The sequence below is a fragment of the Chinchilla lanigera genome, unplaced genomic scaffold (assembly GCF_000276665.1).
Source record: "Chinchilla lanigera isolate Chin_1 unplaced genomic scaffold, ChiLan1.0 scaffold00088, whole genome shotgun sequence".
NCBI classification, from domain to species: Eukaryota; Metazoa; Chordata; class Mammalia; order Rodentia; family Chinchillidae; genus Chinchilla; species Chinchilla lanigera.
In genome coordinates, this window is record NW_004955489.1 from 3,642,364 (window position 1) to 3,664,199 (window position 21,836).

The 21,836-nt window shown below is 45.0% G+C and overlaps 1 long non-coding RNA gene across 2 annotated transcripts in view; it reads right to left on the bottom strand.

The window, feature by feature from the left end:
- Positions 1-15,020, bottom strand: part of LOC102026874 — a 40,390-nt gene extending 25,370 nt beyond the window's left edge. The window contains exons 1-2 of one of the 2 annotated variants that reach the window (XR_264017.2): positions 14,578-15,020; positions 1,702-1,852 (exon numbers count right to left, since the gene is read on the bottom strand). This is a non-coding gene — a long non-coding RNA (uncharacterized LOC102026874). Of the gene's footprint in view, positions 1-1,701; positions 1,853-11,920; positions 12,004-14,577 lie in introns of those variants that run through there. The other variant, XR_001231180.1, reaches the window with a different exon arrangement.
- Positions 15,021-21,836: the final 6,816 nt, after the last annotated feature.

Consider the following 21,836-nt stretch of genomic DNA (forward strand, 5'->3'; position numbering starts at 1 on the left):
TTTCCCCCACCAGGTCCCTCCACCACAATGTTTCCTTGGAGCCAGCTGACCATGGACTGAACCCTCTGAAACAGTTGGCCAAAATAAAACTTTCCTCTTTTCAGGTACATGTCAGATATTTTGTCCCAGAAATGAAAAGGCAACCAACATAGACACAAGGCATGAGCAAATAAAGTACATGTTACATAATGTCAGGAATGGTGACTGATACCAGGGGTGTGGTAAGAATCAAGTGTAATCACAGTATTAGGGTACTCTTCTAGATGGGGGTCATCAAAAAACACCCTACCTATACAGCTTGCACTGGGACAGGGCTTTTAATAAAGGGAGGGGAAAGCAACAAAAATATCAGAGGAAACAAAATTCTCACAGGCAACAGAAAGTGCAAAGGTGCTGAGGCCAAAACATGCTGAGAATAAGTAAGATAGAGTGCTTTTAGATTGAAAGTATGAAAAGTGGTATGTGATTCAACCGGCAGGCCATAATTAGACAGGAATGAGGTGGAGAAGAATGAAGGAAAGGAATTTTGTAAAAGAGCTTAGGTCCAGGTCATACAGAGACTTGGAGGCCATGGTCAGAGAATTTCAATTTCATTCTAGCTTGGGAAGCGAAGTGTAGGAGGGTTTGAGATGTGTAATATGAGGGAGCATTTATTATGTTCCTAATTGAACTTTACCTTTCACCTCCCATTGCTCATGGAAAGTTATCTATCTCTAAGACAAAGATGTGCACCGACAGCCCTGGGCTCCATCTCTTCCTCTGGACTCTTCCAGCAGCTTTGCCTGGCTCGGGACCAGCCCGGCAGCATTTTCCCTCAGCCTTGCTGTGCACCACACGTTTTCAGCCCCAGAGCTTCTCTGACTTGCATTGTGATGTTACCCCAATACAACCTGCAAATGCCAGCACTACCACCTGGTGGGAATCAGCCCTGACCACTGAGTGGCAGGAGCTACCAGACAAACACTTTTTTTCTCCCCCTGAACTATCAGTTATGCTTTGAATTTCACGATACACCTTTGAAATCCTGGTGGGATCGAGCACCAGTCTCTTGCGTATCATCCTACTATGTCATTTCTCCTTGTATTGTTAGTCCCCTTTACCCAGTTTCACTCCTTTGTCTTTTATTTTTTTCCTCAGTACTGGAGATTGAACCCAGGGCCTTCACCCTGAGCTATATCCCTAGCTCTTTTTTTTATTTTTTATTTTTTTGAGATAGGGTCTTGTTACATCATTAAGCTGGCTAGGCTGCCTCAGCCTCCAGAGTGCTTGGATTACAAGTGGATTACATGCCATCACATCCTAGACTCCCCTATCTAATGTTCCTTCTACCTGGGATCACAATCCTAAATGAACTCATTGTGTATTTAGCAGGCACTGAATTTAAGGTTATACAGGGTAAGACAATGTGATTTATCCTCTTTTTTTAAAGACGAGGAAGAAGCTAAATAAGTTGTCTCGGGTCACAATGGATTCCAGCCACCATGACCTTAGGTACTCTGCTATGCTGTCTCATAGTCAGAATTTGGCAGGTGGCAGTCAGTGTCTTAAATTTGGTTGGCCATTCTTGGGGGAGACAGAGAAGTCTGCATGAAACCAATGAAAGTATAGGGCAATCCCAAGTATAAGCAATGCATGCACAGCAGCCTAGCTGACTGAGACACAGGGAAGGGTTCTTGAGATAAAGTGAGGATCAGCACTAACCAGGGACTGAAGAAGAAGCCTAACTTCTCCGCTTGGAAAGTGTGATGTGGGTCACAGACAGGCTGCACTTGGAGGAGGAGGTAGTATCCAGCTCTTCCTGGGCTATCCTGGTTGGCAACCCCTGAGCAGCAAGATGAACTTCAGAGCCACCCTGCAGGAGGGAAGTGAGGAAGATTACTTGTTAGGAACACGGCTGAGTGCAGGGTAACTAGCATCAGCTATCTAGGTGTAATGATATAGACAAATTGATAAGAAACTAAAATTCCTGCTAGCTAGTAATAATAGCTCCCTGACTCAGCACTGCTTTGTCCCAGGCACCACACTGCATGTTTTACATCTCTCATCTTTCCAGCAATGCCCTGATGTAGACACAAGGATTATCCATATTTGAACCATCAGGATTAGAGCAGCAAGTTCAGCAAATGTCACACAGTCAATGAATGATCGCACCAAGGCTGGGCTTGGTTTGTCTAACACCACAGCCACTCCTTTCTTTGTAGCCACTCTTCTAGAATACTGAGTGAAGACTTTTTTGGGAGGCCATTGGACATACTGTAGCAGGACAGTGTGGGCAACACGATCCCAGAGCTAGCCTGTAGGTTGAAATGATTCTAAGAAACAATTAGGAAACTATTTCAATGGTACAGTAGAAAATGAAATGGAACAAAGCCAAGGAGGTAAATTGTGAGTGGCAATGACAGGCCAGAATCTGATCTGAATAGGCTAGGGAGAAGGAGTCTGTGAGTCCCACATACCAAACAAAGCCAAGCATAAGTAAGGACGGGACTTGAGAAGACTCTGTAGCTTTAGTCTGATGAACAGTGATGGAGCTACTCGTAGAAACTGGGACGTGTGTAGGAGCTGGAGGGAAATAATAGGGTCAGTTTAGGCCACAGAGGCCTTTTATGGCAAGCAGATCCCAAAATACTGATTGGATGTAGCTGGGCTCAGAAATGAAATGAGATCTGAGACCTAGATGTAGAACTGTCCTTTGGAGAGTTTCTGTATTAGTCAGCTTTCTATCACTGTGATAAAATACCTGAGATAATCAATTTATAAGAAGGAAACTGTACTTTGGCTAGAGCATCCATGGCTCATTGGGCCTGTTGCTTTAGCCCGTTGTGAGAGGAACATCATCATCATAGGGCATGCACTCAGAGCAAAGCTGCATGCCTTGTGGCACCCAGGAAGCAAAGGGAATGAGAGGGGCTGGCATCCCAATACGTCCTTCACAGACTTGTCCTGTCACCCAACTTCCTCCAAGAGGCCACACCCCTAAAGGCTCCACCTCCTCCCAAGAGCTCCACAGGCTGGTTACCACACTTTGACACAAGAGCCTTTGGGAGGCATTTAAGACCCAAGCCATAACAGTCCAGTAGGCCCCACAGGTAGGGCCCAGGGAGCCAGTCCACTCCTGCAGTGGCTGGGACTCTCTCACTCTGTTGCCACCTGCTCTGTGCTCCCAACTCAGTCCAGAAGCCTATGTGGGCTTTGATCCCACTCTGCGATTTATAAGAAGAAATTCACACTACCTGTCTTGCCCAGTTTGGATTCCAACCTATTTAATGCTAGGAACTACATCTTAAGCTTCTTTTTCTTCTATACCTAATGATATCCTAGTAGATGGTTTATGCAATACCCTATCCGGTTTTTCATTTTTATAAGAATAAATTCCAAACTGCAGTACAGATCACTCTCCTTCAGTTCAAGGCCATTCAGAACAGAAGTGTCTAAATGCAAATCATCCACCCGAAGTGCCTCCATTGCTATCCTTTAAAGCATAGATTTTGTCAGACCTTCCTCCGCATCCCACCCTCAATTTCTGTTATAATCAACATTTGAGTCTCCCACCTTCTTCCTCTGATTGCTGGCCTCAGGCAGTGGAGACATAGGAGCTTTGCAATTAAATTCTCCCCTCCGGCCAAACTGACCCCAAACTGTACTTATGAAATTGCTCAAGTTTATTGATTTTGTTGTTTGTGTTTCTCCACTTTCTGTGGGCGCAGGGGCCCAACACAGGCTGGGCTGCTTTTTTGTGCTACGGAAGGTGGTCTCCTTAGGGCATGGAAGCTTCCCTGGTAGAGAGGAGCTTAGCCCTTCATCCTGCAGATCTGCAGGTCGCTTTGACCACCTTAGCAGGTCTATCATTGCCTGTGGGCAGTTCAGGGCCTCAGCTACCAGGAGAAGCTGCCAGGTAAGTCTGCAAAACACTTTTCCCGGCACAGTGTGAAAATGTGATATGGCAACATGGGTCTGCCCCGGCTTCTTAGCTGTACAGGATTCCACACTGAACAAAGTACAGTTCTTGTTTCTGTGGAACAGCTGCGTTAGTGGGAGAGGTAGATAGGTAAACACATGTAAGATAGCAAATGCACTCTTTTTTGAAAGCAGAACGGTTGCTTATACGCTAGGACGGGAGGGAAAACCCATTAGATGCAGGGCTGCCTTGCCCATCCACCAGACCTACCAGGCCCGGGGCTTTGTGGTTGGGGACTATGATACTTTTAGGGGCCCATGAAAATGCTTTTTCTTTTATTAGAAAAACATGTGAATATAGTGTTGGTAAATATGCAATAATGAATTCGGGCCCCTTGTTTACACCCTTATATTCACACAGCTGAAAAATATAATTTTTATTTCTCTTTTAATTTATTTTGAAAAAAGGCTCTATAAAACCATCACTGCCAATAAATGTCATATAAGGTGGTCTTGTCTTGGCAAGATAACTTCAGCACAGAGTAGAAAACATTCAGGTAAGGTAGGATAGGAAGAGTAGACTTTCTAGGACAGAGACCAACAAATGTATCTATCAAGAATCCCAGCAACTCAGTGATGGTAAGGGACAGCCTGGAGTAAAGGAGTAGTAAAAAAATTGCTAAGGTGTAGGCAGGGGTGTGATAGGTCTTACCAGCCAGGTCTTAGCTGTCAGGGTGGAGTGGGAAGTGGTGGAAGAATCCTCAGCACCAGGGTGACCCTCACGTTGTGTCTGCTTCAAAACAATGTAACACCAGCCCCCCAGCTCCAGAGCTGCGAAGGTGGTGATTTAGCAAATCATATGTTTAAACAGCGTGATGAATTATGCCTATGTTTCTATTTCCTGTTGCTCTCACTTACTCACCACGCTAAACCAAAGCTTGCCAATCCTGTGCCCCATTCTGTCCCAGCTAATACTCCCCTTAAAACATAATCTAAGTAACTACAACTACCCTGACCATGAGCAGCGTCCTCTGACACCTCCTATGCAGAAAAGCAATGGCTTACATGAGGGAGCACACTTCCAAAGGCAGGCAAGGGAAGAGACTGGGGAGCAGTAAGGCTAGGACCTCCATTACACCACCCCTTTTCCTGAAACAGGCCAAGAGCCTCTTGGAAAGGTTGGTGTTGGGCCACCAGCTGCTTTTCTCCTTCTGTTTACAAAGTGCCCAGAGGTCTGCTCAATCAGTGAGCACTTTTGAAGCATGCAGTAAAAGCAGAATGAAAGAACAGGAAAAAAATGTTCATTATGCAGGAATAGGAGAGCCTCCCCCACCTCCTAATGCATGTGTCATTTAAATACACTAGTGAGAGGTGTTCATTATTTCCCCCATTATTTAAAAATGTACTTCAAAGACCCCTCGAGCAGCAGTGTGCCATCACGCTGTTTAAACATATGATTTGCTAAATCACCACCTTCGCAGCTCTGGAGCTGGGGGGCTGGTGTTACATTGTTTTGAAGCAGACACAACGTGAGGGTCACCCTGGTGCTGAGGATTCTTCCACCACTTCCCACTCCACCCTGACAGCTATGCTTTGATAGACAAGGTCAGAAGGAGGACTAAGCAAATCCTGAGGCTGACTGATGGCACAGGAAGTTACTGTTCCTAACACCAGCCAGAGCCCAGTGAGGAGCGGCCCATTGTTGTCAGGGATTCTGGGAGACAAATCCCATGCTCACCCTGCATGGGTGCTGGGGAGGGACCTCAGAAGGCCCCAGCCCAGACTTTTAGGAACAGGTCTTTGTAGGAAAACTTGTTTACAAGAAGTGGTGATCATACAAAAAGACGCATTAAGCACTGATCATGAGCATTAGCAAGGAACACCTTTAAGCATCTGTCTCATGAGTATACCCACGTGTTTATTTACAGTTCTTTAAATTCTAGGATAGAAATGCTTATGGCAAGCCACTGATTATAGAAAATCAAACTCTGATGCATTCATTGATTTGAGAAGAAAATAAGAATAATGGGGATAAAGGTTTCAAACTTTAAAAAAATCAATGTATGTAAATTTATCAAGAAGATAGCTGCTACATAAAGAGACGTGTCTCTCCTTTCTCCCTTCTTTGCTGCAGTGACTGTCAGCTCTTATCCACTGACTGAATTATGCCTATGTTTCTGTTTTCTGTTGCTCTCACTTACCCAGGATCACATACCCTAGACCCAAGGACAAGCCCTTGCTTGTCCCCTCCACACCAGTCTACATACTGTGTGGCCACATGAGTCCTTTACAGATACGTAAAATGTTTTAAGAAGCCAAGGATGAACCCACAGAAAATATGCCTAAAGACCCCTAGGCACTAAATTGCTCTCTCCATGGGTGTGTGGATAGGCTTGGTGATCTATAAGCTGTAGCTACTGTGTTGCTCGGGGAGGCTTCTACCACTGCCCAGACCACAGTCAGGCCCCCCGAGATTCCCCATTTCAGGGTTCCTATATTCAGCCAGTAGCACTACAAATCCACAGTAAGCAGGCTCATTTATTCCCTTTCCTTAATCTCCTGGATGTTGTTAATCATTAAGTCAAGCTATTATTCCCTGGTAATTTCTCACATTCACTCCTGCCCACCCCAGCCTGAAATCGGGAGCAGGCTTATATCCAAGTCTTCTGCTACCCTTCAGTCCCACCCTTAGTTTGTTCAATTTCCCCTCGTGCTATGGCAGACAATCCATGGAGCAGTCCAAACTGAACTACCTATTCCTAGGCATTTCTTTCTGATCATTCCTTCTCCAGCACGGGTGAAGATTGTCACAGAGGCCCCACCTCTGAGCACCACTTCAAACAAGGACACAGAAGAACAAGCCCCAGTGGGAGGCCACGGTCCAGCCCACACTCAGGCTATAAGGAGAAATATTCCTTCTGTCCTGGTTTGTATTTAGATGTCCCCCTAAAGCCTCATGAGGTCACAGGTGGAATTTTCAGAGGTGGCTGGGTCTAGGGTATGTGATCCTGGGATCAAGGATATAGTGCTAGGATTTAGGGCATGTTGCTGTGATTAATGATATTGTGCTGGGATTAAGGGTGCCTAGCGTGGAAGAATTATAAAGGACAGAAAGAAGACTGTTGCTTGCTCTCATCCCTAGCTGCTTTGCTGCCTTCTGCCTGCCTGCTTTACCGTGGACTGTTTCTCCTCTGCAATGCCCCTCTGCCATGCCACCCAGTTTCAGAGCCAGCTGACAATGGACTGAAACCTCTACACGCTGTAAATGGAAATAAGCCTTTCCTCCTTTAACTTGTGGAGGTGGGATATTTTGTCTCAACAAGGAGAAAACAACTAAGACACCTTTCAAGGGAAGAGTTTGCTCAGCCCAACTCTGCTGACAACACAGACAGCTGGATCTGGGTCTCAGAGAACAGTTTAGCTCCTCAAGTTAATGCTTCTCTGTTATCTCCAGGACATACTGGTGCTGAGTTTCAATATCCATGGCCACAAGGTAGATTTCCTAGGGTGGAGGAAGATTCTGAATCAAAGGTCTGCCTGCGTTTCCACTTTTCCTAGGATGAGAAAGGAAAAATCCAGACATTGTGGCAACTTTCAAGTGAGCTTTTCCAGCTCCCCTATCTGTTGAGGTTTCAGAGGTATCATAGTTCATAGGTAAATGTCCCCCAAGAGCTCCTCATGCTCATAGGCAGGGCTTTTGGAAGCTGGTTGGATTATGGGGCATATGGCTGACTTGCTGTGGGGAGTGGGGTCTGTTTGGAAGAGGCAGTCACTGGGGGCCTTGGCCTGGGGGTTTGTCCCTCTCCCCAGCTGCCCCCTTCACCTGTGAGCTTCCCTGCTGCTGTGCCTGAGCAGCACCCCTCCACCAGGCCCTGTGCCATGCCATCCTGCCTCTGAGCCAGTAGCTTGCACTGTGACCATGAGTCAAATAAGCCTGACCTCCTTTAAGCTGTGGTTGTCAGGTATTATGTCTCAGCGATGAAGAAAGCGTCTAAGACAAAAACCTTAAGACCAAGTTTATGTAGAAATAAAGCTCAAAGGAAATAGTTCTTTTATTATCTCTCTCTAAACCACTTGAAGAGGGGCAAAGTGAAATTTTTAATGAAAGTATTAGTTTTACAAGATAACTAATGTCCTTCCTAATGTGCGATTAGTAAATCATTCTGTGCTTAAAGGAAAATTATGGGTCTTTGTATAAAATTTTGCAAAAAAGCCACCTTCCATCCTTACCCCCAGGAAAGAAAATCTCCTGCTATACAACCTTACTCTTGAAAAAGCATTGAACTGGACCTGAGTTTGATTCCCCATTTTGCATTAAATCTTTGTTGGCTGGTCTTTTCTCTCCTCTGGCCAATGTTTGTGTTCCTCTGTCAAATAAAGGGAGCTGAAATGCAAGATCCTTTGGGCCAGCTTTGATTCATACAGGGCTCTGACCTTGTAGGGGTTGCTGGAATCCCCCTTACAGAGCACGTCCTGAGGCTGCCAGCGAGCTGTGCGACCAGACAAAGAACTGTGTCTCCAGAAGGCCCCCGCATTAACCAGCTACAACGACACTCAAACGAGGCCCGCAAATTATTGACTTCTGATTTTAGATCCCATCAGGGAATTTAAGAAACATAGTATTTTCTCCCCTAATAAAAGAAGAAAAGATTTGCTCCCCAGTTCATCATCAATCCTCGCCTGTTTTATATAAATGCCCTTAGAAAGCACACACTTTCACTCTTTGCCAAAACTGGCTGAGCTCCTGGCTGGGGCTGGGGAACAGAGGAAGAGTTACGAGTGTGGCTGAACGCTCTGGCATGCATGATGCTGAAGCAGCTCCGGGTATCAGTAACATGTAATGACAGCTTCCCATCTGTTCTCTGGAACTCTTCGCTGGAGCCTTCATCGAGCTGGAAATCTGGAAGCAGATGAATGCGGGGGGCTGTTCAAAAGCCACATGTGAGCTTTAAAGTACCTGTAGAAAGGATCCAGCACTGGCAGGCAGTGGGGAGCTTGGCCAGCTGCAGAGCTTGGGGAAGGAGGTCTGGGCTTGGGTAAAAAAGAAGGTTGGACTGAGGAGGGCCTCCGGCAACCCAGCATGAAACCCTCTGCTTTGGAATGCCCTGAACATTTTTTGCAGTGAAGTGTCAGCCCAGAAAGAAGCAACTGTTCTCCAAACGCCATCACTATAATGAGACCCTGGATTTTCCCAGTGTTCTCTGCAGCAGATTCATTGGTCCAAACTGGAACTGCAAGTCTGACAAACAAGCACAATGTGCAGCCCTCCCACATGTCTCGTCCCAGCTTTTGGGGAAAGAAGAGAGAGGCAGCAGAGAAGGGAGAAGGTCTGAGCTGAAGTATCTTCCACACCCAGTCTGGTGCTATTCAAGAATAAAATAGAACAGAAAAATGTCTGAGTGCCTTTAGAGGTTACAGAGCTAGAGCCACAGGGACCCCAGGGATCCTAGGGAAACAATGGTCAAGGAAAGCAAACAAACAATGAAATTTGCCAGCCGCTTTCTATGGACCCTGCCAGCATCTACCTCCTAGGATCTGGGAGCCAAGTGTTGCTAACATTTGCCTCAGGCAACTGATTAGCCAGCAAGAAAAGCATGAGCTCCTCAGTTTCCCCTGGCAAAGCCTCCCCCTCAAGGAGTGGGAGGGGGACATTTTCATGGATTTGATAAATACTATTAGGACTCTAAGATCACAGGAATTAAAGGAAAGAGGAAAGCCAGCAGGAGATTATGGAATTTGTGGAGTTTGACACATGCCCTGTCAGAGGAAGGGAGCTGCAGGGTCCAGGAGCACTTCGGGCTACAGGGTTCCCACCTTTCAGCCTCCTGAGTACCTGAGTAAACTCATAGCCCTTCCAAGCCGCTCCCTGTGCCTCACGGAGTTCCTCCAGCCACCTCTTTCCAGCTCTCCCTGAAAATTTAGGCCCGGGGATAGACCCTGATGCTATAGCTAACCATCCCTCTGAAAACAAGGAGGTTTCATTTCATGATTTAACATTGTGTGGTGTACCCTGGCTCCCAGGCATTCTTGCCCCTGTGGATAGCAGATCAGAGAGCCTACACGTAGTCAGAAGGAGGGCTGGAGTACTTGCACATGCGGGTGCTATGGAACACATGCAGGATGGACTTGGAGATGAGAAACCTCAGGCAACTTTGCAAGGTGCTGAGGCTTTGTCTGAGACAAAAGGGCAAGAATGTCCTAGAAAATAGAGCAGAAGCAGGATGTCCTAATCTCTACTTTTTTCCCCAACCACCCAGAGTTAGTTATTCCCAGGAAGACTTTGCAAACCACAACCACTGACCTACAAGAGAAAATGACTGAAACTCACAGATAAGACACTCCCAGGAGACCTAGGAAGCTGGTCCCTTTACCTGGTAGCACCAACATTATTTGCAATCTCCTTAGAAATGCAGAAGCAGGGCCTGCTCTAGACTGACCGAATCAGAATCTACATTAACAAGGAGTTAGGGATTCCTCTGCATGTTGCTGTGGCCTGGATTAAAAATGTTCCCCAAAACTCATGTGTTCAGAGCTACAGCTTCTGCAAGGTGATTGGATCATGGGGGCAACTCACTCATCAGAGGGTTGATCCACTCATGAGTTCAGAACTGAAGGTGCCATTAAGAGGTGGGGCCTGACTGGAAGAAGTGTGTCCCTAGGCCCTTTGGAGAATGTATCTCCACTCCATCTGGCTCTCCTACTCTTGGTCTGTTTCCCTGCTCTCACAAAATGAGCATCTTTCCTCCACCAAGCCCCTCTACCATGACATATCTGCCTTATAGCCAGCCCATCATCCACTGAACCCTCTGCAACCTTGAGCCAAAACAAAACTCCCTCGCTTTAAGTCACAGGTGCTGGGTCTTCTGTCCCAGCAATGGGAAAGGTGACCAAGGAGCAAGTTGAAATTTGAGCATAGAACTGGTTCCCAGACTTCCTGCCACAGGTTCTGGACTGGTCTCCCTTCCTCCCAGCAGGGAGGAAAGAGCTGTCCGCAACCAGACCCTGGGCAGAAGCTCTCAGAGACATCAGCTGGTCGCAGGATGCAGGCCTCTCAGGCTGGCCTCTGTCTGGATCGCCCCTCACTCAGCCTTGCTGGCCTGTGGAGCGGAGGCCATTCCAGAAGTGCTGCCTCCAGGCTGCACCTCAACTCCCACAAGCTCAGCCTCTCTGCACACATCCTCCTTGTCTGATGCAGGGCTGGTGAGAAGCAAGAGTAGCCCTTTAGGGCAAATTAGCCCTGAACCTAAGGCAAAAAAGCCTCAGGGTCAAAGTTATGACTGTCTTTTCTGCCCTGTTAGTCACCTAGGACAAGGCCACGTTACTCAAGCCCAGTTTTCTTCATTATAAAAACACCCATGCTGCAATGATACAAGGCCCAGCACAGAAGGGCAGTAAAGCACGGTGGTTAAAGGTATAGGCAGCAAGGCAGAGCCCTGGAGTGGGTTTGTGGTTCTACTACTTAGCTGCTGATCAACATCCAGCAAATTTTCAGACCTCTTCGCGCCTTAATACCTGATCTGTAAAGTGGAAAGAATGCTTAGTAACTCAAGTGTGGTCCACTCAGGAGGGTGTGTTTAGTATCAGAAAAGCATTTTGAACACTTTCTAGAATATTGTAGATGCTATTTAAGTGTTTCATATACATGTTATTTTACATATACCATTATTTTATGTCTATCATATATTTTATTATTATATATTATATTAAATATATCACTATATATTTTAGTATTTTATATATCATATTTATGCATAGTATTGTATTTATGCACAGTATTTATAAATACTGTGCATAAATACTACATATAAATACAATATATATAAATTCATATTTATTTATTTACATATTTTATATATAGATTTATATATTAAAGCATCTAAGAGAGGGACTGATCAAAAGCAAAACACCAAGTAAATGTTCAGTATCTCATTGAAAGTCACTAAGATAAAAGCAGAGCACAAAAGAGACAGGAAGAGAAAGAATGCATGAGTCCCAGAGCAAAGAGGAGCCCAGACACCATTACCTCTGCGCAGAGTCCCAAGAGCCAAGGAAAGACTGAGAGACGGAGCTGGGGTGGAGCCTCCCTAATGAGGGAGCTCGGAAAAGGTGGGTGCAGTGCGGAGTGGTGGAGCTCAAGAAGAGAGGCACATGTGCCGCCTTCTGTCCCTGTCAATCACTTGCCAAGCGGGATGAGCTGACGTCTGAGAGCCCAGACAAGGCCAATCTGCACTGGATCTTAATGAGCCAGTCCCTGGGGGCCGCTCTCTCACCATGTCCGACAGAACAGCCCTGCTCCCTGGACTGCACATGGACAGGCGCGGCTGATGCCTGATTACCTCATTGTCCTGGTTCTTTCCTGGTACTGGCTTGTGCCTTGCCTCCACTTTAGAAAGAACAGCACAAAGAGCCGAATCCCGCAGCCTCCACTCAGAGTACATGACTTTACTTTAGTAAATCTTGCCGCAGTCCTCACCCATCCATTCTGCCACTCCTACAGTCACAAGGCCTGTTGCCATTCCTTCTTGCTGTGTAGCTCCCTTGTGAAGACTTCCCACCAGCCCGGCTCCAACCAGATTTCCTTGGAGCTCGAGCTGGAGCCACTTCATATGTGCTCAGTGGTGGCCCAGGTCAGCTGCCCCACCTCAGCGCTTCCTCTGTAGTGGGCTCTATGCTAAGCACTTTGCATCTGTATCTGCCTTTGTCTTCTACCTTTACAGTGATCCAGAGGGGTAGCCCAAGGAAGTTAAGCAATTGGACCTTGGTTATCACTGAATAAGTTGCTGATTTAGGAACAGCTAATCTCAGCACAAGGCCCAAGACATTAGTTTCTTTGTCTGTATTGAGTCAAGAACTCTACTCTCAAGACTTGGTAATATATATTAGTACAAAAACTATCTAAAGGGAGAAGGGACAAAATCTATAGACAAGTGTTTGAAGAAATTATATTAAATTGTTAAACAATTCCTTATTGTGCTACTTCTCAAAGCCCAAAAAATGTAGGTAGAAAATGTGAATATTGGAAAGAAGCTCAGTGTGTTTAAACATGGACCCCAAACCCATCCCACATGGTGCAAATCACCAGGCTGGGGTTTTCCAAGTACACTTAGGAAACAAGAATCCCTTGGCCATTTTCCCCTACATGCACTATCCATGACCTCCCTCGCCCTCTCCAGGGCTTCTGGTCTCCTCCTTGTGTCCTGAAGTCTTCCTGTCACTCACACCTCAATAACCTGGCACATTTACTTCACTCCCGCTTGGTATATTCTTGCTTCTCTAATGTCTATCTACCCTTCAGGCCCAGGTTAAGCCTCATGTGAATGGGAAGCTATTCTGCATATCCCAGCCTTCTTTGCTGTCTGGTCCTCTCTGGTTCCATCAGAGTTGTCATTTTATTTAGATCTTCCCTGGCATACTGGTATAACTGCTAATCATTTCATGGATGGCTGCCTCGTAGCCTCAATTAGCCAGAAAGTTCTGTTGGGATAAGTAGCACACCTCATGTTTCCCTATGCTCAAGGGTTCTGCCACTGATGAAGAAATACAAGCATCCCTTGGTGTCTGTGCACGATGAGTGTCAAGGTCCCTGTGGACACCCAAACCTGCAAACACTCTCATGCCCTATATAGAATGTCATAGTGTTTGCACAAAACCTATGGACATCTTGCTACACACTGTAAATAATCGCTACATTGCTCATAATACCTAGCACAGCAGAAATGCTGTGTAGATAATTGTCACACTGCATTGATTAGGAAATAATGACAAGAAAAAATGGAACATGTCTGTTCAGATTAGACAATTTTTAAAATATTTTTTTTCTTGGATACTTCCAATCCCTGTTTGGTTGAATCCGTGGATGTGGAGTCCACAGATACAGAAAATGCACTGTGCTTTATTGGGACTTGCTGGCAGACTATGGATTGTTCAGAGCAGAAATTGGGTTCTTCCTCCTATGTGCCAGCTGGCTCTAAGAATCAAGAACCAATCCGTGGGCCTGCACTATAGCTCAGCGGCACAAGTGCCTGCCTGGCAAACATGTGGTCCTGAGTTTGATTCCTGGTACCAAAAAAAAAAAAAAAAAAAAAAAAAAAGAACCAATCTCTTTCAACCTTACTTGGCTCCTGTTTGGGTAATGTCACTGTCTTGGGCCCTGAAGGAGCCTGACCTAGAGCAATGTCCTTGTGCACATCAGACTTCCAGAGGCTTTTGGATGACTACAGTGACCCCAGTGGTTAAAACAGGAAGGCGAGCAATGCCGGTGACATGGTCCAACTGTAACTGGCCACACTTCCACCTTGTCCTCCCATGAGGTGTGGAAGGGTGCCAGCCTGGAAGCCTGCAGACTCCCCACTCCTAAGCAAAGGAGGAGGACCTGAGGCTCTAAGAGCCTTGACTATCTGTAATTTTCCTCTCTCCTTAAACTTCAAATTTCCTCCTGTGTCTCATCATATCTGTCTCTGCCTGTCTGTCAGTTTGCCTCCCTTTTCAAGAAACCTGAATAAAACACAGAGTACACTGTTTCCCTTTTCTCTCTGAGAGGGGAGAATAAAGTAGTCACATGTCAGAGGCACATTTGCAGGTTTTATTTTCGTCAGCAATATTCTCCTCCCATAATTGCTATAGAAACGCTGAGTCCCTTCCATCCATTTGTGTACGCTGACAGGCTTTACTGTGACTTACCCTCAGGTGACCTCTCCCGGCTTGGTGCAGGCCCCAGCATAGCCAGTGCCCAGGGATGTGAAAGAGGCTGGAAACTCCCGTGCCTAAATGCTGGGTACCTTCTTCCCTGGACTCTGCTCTTCCTCCTCCAACTCCAGGTGCCGCACAGAGCATCAGCTCTCAGCATGACGCCACCTTCATGGTGACATCCACAGTGGAGGAAGTCCTAAGGCTCACCCGGAAGCTCTGTGGGTGTGTGGCATGCCTCACACCTTAGGCTGGCCTTACTGAAAGTTTCAGCTACAGTTCTGAGCTCCCTGAGCATAAAGGACAAAGGAGAGGTTTATCCTGGGAGCTAGAAGCCTGTCTCTTTCGGCACTTGTTCATCTGGCCATAGAAGTGCTACTTACAGGCTGAGTGACAAAAAGGAGCAAGAGAAAGTCCCTGCAGGTCCAGCTTCTCCTTTTCTGGCACAAATCCCTTCAGCTCCTGGAAGCAAGCGAGGCTCAAGGGGGGCTGCTCATGTTCTGCACACCTGAGCTCATGTGATAGCCAACTGTGACCCTGGCTTTGTACAGGGTCAAGTTGGTTGTTATAGCCTCAGTGAGATCACACAGAGGATCGCAAAGCAGAGAGGATGAAAATTTTCCTTAAGTACCCTTATGTGGAGATTTGATTAAACAGAGACTGGCTGGACATGAACTAACCCCGACTCTCCCCACCCCTCCCCACCCCTGGAGGCATGTTGCTCCAGGCAGTGTACATTGCCCAAATATGCGGAACAGGAGTTGTGCCTTCTGCAAAATTATTCCATATCCTAGAATGGGCTTTAGAAAAACAAAGCAAATCAAGATGAATAAATATTAATGAATCACCTCCTCTCTGAGGCAGGAGGAACGTGAGGCAGAGCTAATGACTGTCAACAGATACCATCGGAGCTGAATATTTCATGGAGCGGTGGACCTGGACCTCAGAGATGGGGTCACTCACCCGTGTGCAGCAGGCAGCACCCAGAGACCTGCAAAAACTGAAGGAGAGGGACATTTCTTTCAGCAGGAGGCTGGCTTTCCTGGCAGAATGTCTAAAGGGAGTTGGTGTAGGTGGGTACTAACAGCACTACATACTGACCAATGCTTCCTTGCAGGTAGCTGTTACTATGGCCACTTCCTCACCCAGGAGGTTGAGGTTTAGAGAGAAAATAACACGTCCCACATTGTACGTCTGGTAAGCCGCAAAACTGAGAGTCAAACTCACAGCTCTCTTGACACCTCAGTGCAGCACTACCCCATGTTTCTACTCAGCGCATTTCTCCCTACTTCCTTCGTCTTGCACTTGTTCCTGAGCTTTGGGCCACATCTGTGTGGCTGAGCACAGACCTTCTATTGACTTAGCACAAGGCCCAGCATCTCACACATAGTAGGTGTTCAATAAATCAATAAATATTTGTTGAATTAGATTGGATTTCCTACCAGAGGAAGAAAATAACTTTGCCTTCCTCTCCTAGGTGGGTGGAAATCCATGTGCTAAACCCTTCCCTGGGGAACAGGTAACCCCAGCAGCCTGACCTCCTCAGAGGTAGACCCAGAGATGCCAGCTTCCTGTCGCTGCTATCATCAGGACTTGGTTACCCACCTTGGAGCAGCTGATACAGAAATGAAAGTCCTGGCAGACAATAGGTGGTTGTTCAGCCCCAGCCCCCCATTTCAGTCCCTTTTCTTTCATGGAGACCCCCCAGGGGCTGCCAATCACAGCTCTTTCCCCACGCACAAAATTCACTTAAAACATTTTTAAAAACTTATCAAATGGAAAAACGTGCCCATACTTTTTCCAGCCTCTCTGTCACATCTCCCAACCCCATCCCTAGACAGCTAAAACGTCTCCTATGTCACTCAGCAGTAAATACCAGGCTGAGCGGTACAGTCCGTCCCCAGAATAGACATGGCTAACAGCCTTGATGACATCCCTGATTTCCGAAGCATCTAGGAGGCAAGGGAAGGAAGGGTGGGAAGGCTGCAGGTGGAAGTGGATGATGATACATGTGTCTCTTTTAGGGAGTCTCATTCTCCCTCTAATTTTGTTTCCACTTTTTTTTTGCCATTTTCCCCTGAAAGCTTTATCAATGTCCATAGGTCTCTGAGTGCTGAGCAGTTCTAGCTCTGAGGGATGAGAGGAAAAGAGCAGAGAGAAAAAAAGCCTTGTTTTCTACTGACAGTGTGACTTGGACTTGGGGGTGCTGTCTCTGCCCTCCCCACGCATCCTGGGGAGGCTGCAGCACATGGAGACATGCTCCCTTCCACCTCTGCAGCAAGCAGGTGCCGCAGCCAGAGCAAGAGCCTGCTTTCCTGAGTGTGCAGGCTGAGGTGGCCTGGAAGGGGAGGCCAGGTCTGCAGAACACATTGCCTGTGGTGTGCAGATGGGCTGTTTGTCTGAACAGTGGGGGGCCTTTGCTCAGACAACAGCTGGGGGTGACTGCTCTTTCCAATGAGAAAGGAAGAGTAATAAAGGCAGAGAGTGATGGGCAACTAGAAGTGTCACTCATGTGGCCAAAAGGTATCATCTTGTTGTATCTGTGGCTGCTTAGATGGGGAAAGCCAAGCCCCTGACCTCGAGGAACCCATGAGCTCTATTTGTCCTCACAGATCCACCAACCAGAGACTGTCAAAGAGCAGATGTTGTTGGAAGGACTAGAATACTAATTGAGTGACCCTAACCAAGAGAGGTATACTAATGAAAAACAGACAAAATCCTCCCTACTCAAACCCTATGCTACTCTTTGAGTCCTATTTCTGGAGTATGTTCCCCAGCTCAGATCTACCTCCTTAAAAGTGATTTCCAAATCTACCATATCACTCCACCTCTCCACAAAAATACATTCCTTTCTGACCACTGTACTCTAGTCTCCAGCTCTGAGTAGCCCAAGCTGCCTTGTTAGGCATGTCTATTCAACCTGCTTCAAATTCACCCCAGCTTATTGTGTGTTCCTTGCTGCTTTAGTGCTTCTGGACATTCACCATGACATAGATGCTGCAAGTGTCCTTTGTATGGGTGGAAGTAGGGTGCTACACACCCTGGGAAAGGACAGCAGGTTTCCCAGCAGCCTTGTGACTCCAGATTTGGGGCTTCTGCAGACAAGTTGATGTCCCACATGCAGGCATCTCATGAAGGGTTTATTTTTAAAGATAATAATGAAATTGCCATTTTCAAGGCCTTCATCACAAGCCCCAGTGTGACACATACTCTCTAAAGCCTCCGCCCGTCCTCTCCAGAACATCAGCTTTAATTTAAAGGCCCGTCAAAGACCTCTGAAGGCCTAAATCTTCCCCTTCCAGCTCGTCCGAGATATTGGCATATTAATCTATTTAGTAATTATGTGAATAAGCTCTGACCACGTGTTATTGAAAATTAAAATATCAAAATGTGTCTAGTCAAATTGCTCAATTTCTCAATCCCGTCATGTCATTAGATTCAACACCAAGATTAATTATGAAATGATGGGCCAGGTGCTCCAGATGTTCAGCCAATGCCAGTCAAGGTGCATCTGTTTCTCCACCTACCACTGCAGACTCAGCCTGAAGTCCCCCAGGGGCTGGTCTCATCCAGGGTCATATCAGCCTGCCCAGGCCCGGGACTGACTTAGGCAAACACTTCTGTGACAAGTCTACCTGCCTGTTCTCTCAACTGCTCTCTAGAGCCATTGCTGGCACATGATTGTCTCCAAAATTAGCTCAGAAGGGACTGAGAGCTGCCCAACAACTTTGAGATAAAAAAGGAGGCTGTCACTTTGAGGGGGAATTAGAATTACAGGGGTGGAGATACCACAGGTTTGGGTTCTAGCCTGAGGATCTCTATCCTCTCCTTCATGGGGCAATTTCTCAGTAAGTCACTTTCCTTCCTTTCTAGAAGTGTCACCAGCTAGCATGTAAATACCACCCAGCCAGGGTACCCAGAGCCCTGTGCAAGAGCAGAGCCTCACCAGGTGCACCAAATTGGTCTTATGCTGGCTCCTTGCCATTTACTGTCTGTGTAACCAAGAGCAAGTCAGATTTGCTATCTCTAGCTTTCTAAGCCCAAGAATGAGGTGCTAAAAATAACTACCTTTCAGGGTTGTGAGAATTGAGAAGGACTAGGCAAAAAGTACCCAGCACCCTGAATAGTAATAAGCACTCAGCTTCTCAGGTCAGATCAGCCCAACTGCATTACCTGACATGCTCTCTACTCATGATAGCTTGAGCAAGTAGATAACACTTTCCAAGCCTCAGTTCTCTCACCTAAAATATGAAGATGCCAATAGGCTGTATCCCACAGGTAACACCAGATTACACACTTCGTAAATGTGGATAGTAAGTTTCATGGAAAACAGCAAACACTGAATAAATACACAGAAGTGTAACCATTATTGATATCATTGTCATGGACCAGGTTGCAACCATGCAAGAAATGTTGGATTCCATTTCAAATTTCTTCTATTCTTGCCCCACTTCTATGTTTCTACATAGTCTTTAGAGTTGAAGATGTCTTAAGAATCATATAATGCAATCCTCTTTGTAATGCAGATGGAACAATTGCAGCAATTATAAACCAAATCAGTTCCTTAAGAAGGCATTATGTTATTATCAAACACCTTAAGATGCAAGTGTTGGATATGAACTAAGAATGTTTGCTGTGCACCACAGAGAAAGAACATAAAGGGTATCTCAAGGAACAGAAGTTGGGAGGGGCAGGATGAGGAGAACAGACAAAAGAAAAGAATGTGGGAAGAAAGAAGGTGGAGGGACAATGTTCCCTAAAATGTTCTTCCTCCCAAAGATCAATATGTGAAGTTCCATGAAAAGTGCAGTGTGAGTTGGTTTCTCATGGAAAACAGTAGCAGAGTAATAAAACAGTAAAAAGTAATAGAAGGTAGATGAAAAGTCAAATTCATGTCTAAGGCAGTTAAAGGTATAGAGGGCCAAAAAGTATAAACCTCCAATATATCAGCCAGAAATTTGAGATAATTCTGTTGGTAAAAAGAATATTCAGGGGCATAAGCAACTTTCTTTGAGATACAGAAAATCACAAGAAAATGCTACTTGTGGTACCACTCTTAAAATGAGACCAAGCTGGATAACCATAAAATCTTATTTTAAGCCAGTCAAGGAGCCAAAATATACACAAGAAACCTAATGAAATAAATTCAGAAAATCACAGGACAAGAGATAAGGGTGGTTTTTGTCACTGTAGACAATGGGAAAAAGAAGCTTTCCCAGACATGGGTAAGAAAAAACAGTGCAAGTGTCCATGACATTTTAACATAAAAAATCAGATTGCATTTATGATATAGAATCTATAGGACCCATAGAAGTAAAGTCGGAACCCACTTACTATTTCTTGTCCTTTGCCCTTTTTATCTACTCAGGCAGAACATGAATCACAAGAAAATGTTGCAAGTGCATCCTTCTTCCATCAGATCTCGAGATGACAAACCAGCCCTAGATGATCATCATGGCTGACACCTGAGAGAGCTCATCTATTCTATGGTCTAACTCCTGACCCACAGGAAAGGAGTGATCCATGTGCTTTGTCACTAAGAGTGTGGTTGTATCATCATGCAGCAATAGCTAGCCTATATGCCTTTACACATCGAGCATGTGGGAGCTGATATGGCTTTACTAATATCAGACAAAGTAGGTTTCAAGATGAACAGAACTACCAGTGACAGGTAAAAATACTTCCTAAAGTCAAAGGGTAAATTTACTATAAAACATAGCAGACTTCAATGTAGATGCGCCTAGTAACAAATCTTACAAATATGTGAAGAAGAATGTTCACAGAATACAGTAAAATTTGGCACATCCACAATCTTATCTAGAAATTTTAATATTATGCTCTTGATAATTAATTGAAACAATAACCAATCAGTGAAGCATCCTACACAGCAAAAAGATCTTCTGAAAATTAACATAAAATAGTTTTTGCAGCAAACGAAATAGAGACTATATTGAAAGTAGAACTCCACTACAAGAAATGAATGAAGTACAAAAGTTGGGCCTTCTCAAAGAAACAGGGTGCTAGAAATAGGAAAAATCAAGACAACTTGTAAAAGACTTTATTTCTCTTTATTTATTCATTGTAAAAGAAAATGGACTGTCTAAAGTGTATGAGGGTTATGACATGTAGAAATAAAGTGTATAAAAACACACTCTAGGACAAAACGTTGAGAAAGAAAGCTGGAAGAAGGTTATGAAATGGTTACACTTACATGAAGTGCTAAGTATATTTTCTTACTTTAAAAAGAAAAAAAACAATAAAATGATACAGAATTTCAAAACAAGATGATAGGAAATTACCTATTATTATTACATTGGATATTGTTATCTTCAAAGTAGTTGCTCAGATTATCAGATATAGGCATGCAAAATTGATCAAACAATATAAGCACTAAAATTGTTCCTTGAGGGGCTGGGGATTTAGCTCAGTGGCAAAGCGCCTGCCTGGCAAGCGCAAGGTTGTGAGTTTGGTTCCTGGTACCGGAGAAAAACCAAAAAAAAAAAAAAAAAATTGTTCCTTGAGAACAGTTAAAATACATTGTAAATCATAAGTAGCATCTAAAGACAGGTATAGTGAAAAAGTCAAGAATAGAAATAAAATGGAAATATAGTAAATACTCAATTCCAAAACTAGGCAGAAAAAGAGAGAGAAAATTAACAACAAATCAGCAAACAGAAAGTAGCTAGCAAGACCACATATTTAAATATAACCCTATCAATATTTTCACCAGATGAAAAGTTCTAAATATCTCACCTGAAACACAAAGATACCCAGACTGAATAGAAAGAAAAGATCCCAAATATACACTATCAAAAAACCCCTCTTGCGGCTGGGGATTTAGCTCAGCGGCAAAAGCGCCTGCCTGGCAAGTGCAAGATCGTGAGTTCGGTTCCCGGTACCGGAGAAAAACCAAAAAAAAAAAAAAAAAAAAAAAAAAAAAAAAAAAACAACCCTCTTATCAAATACAAAGATAAACATGGGATAAAAGCAAAGGAAGGTAACAGATACACAGAACACTTACCAAAGGAACACAGAGTCGGAGTTCTCGGATAGTGATACATAGTCGTGATAGTTTCATTACCAGTAGTTGTGGTTATAATGGATTTGTAGTCATTTCCCTTTACTACAAAACTTACTTTGGTACAAGGCAGAAAGGAATGCCCCACCACAAGGTGGACACAAGACAATCTTAGCAAGTGCCTGTGAATTGGGAATTGGTTTCACTGCTGGCAAAGCCTAGCAACTTACTAGGT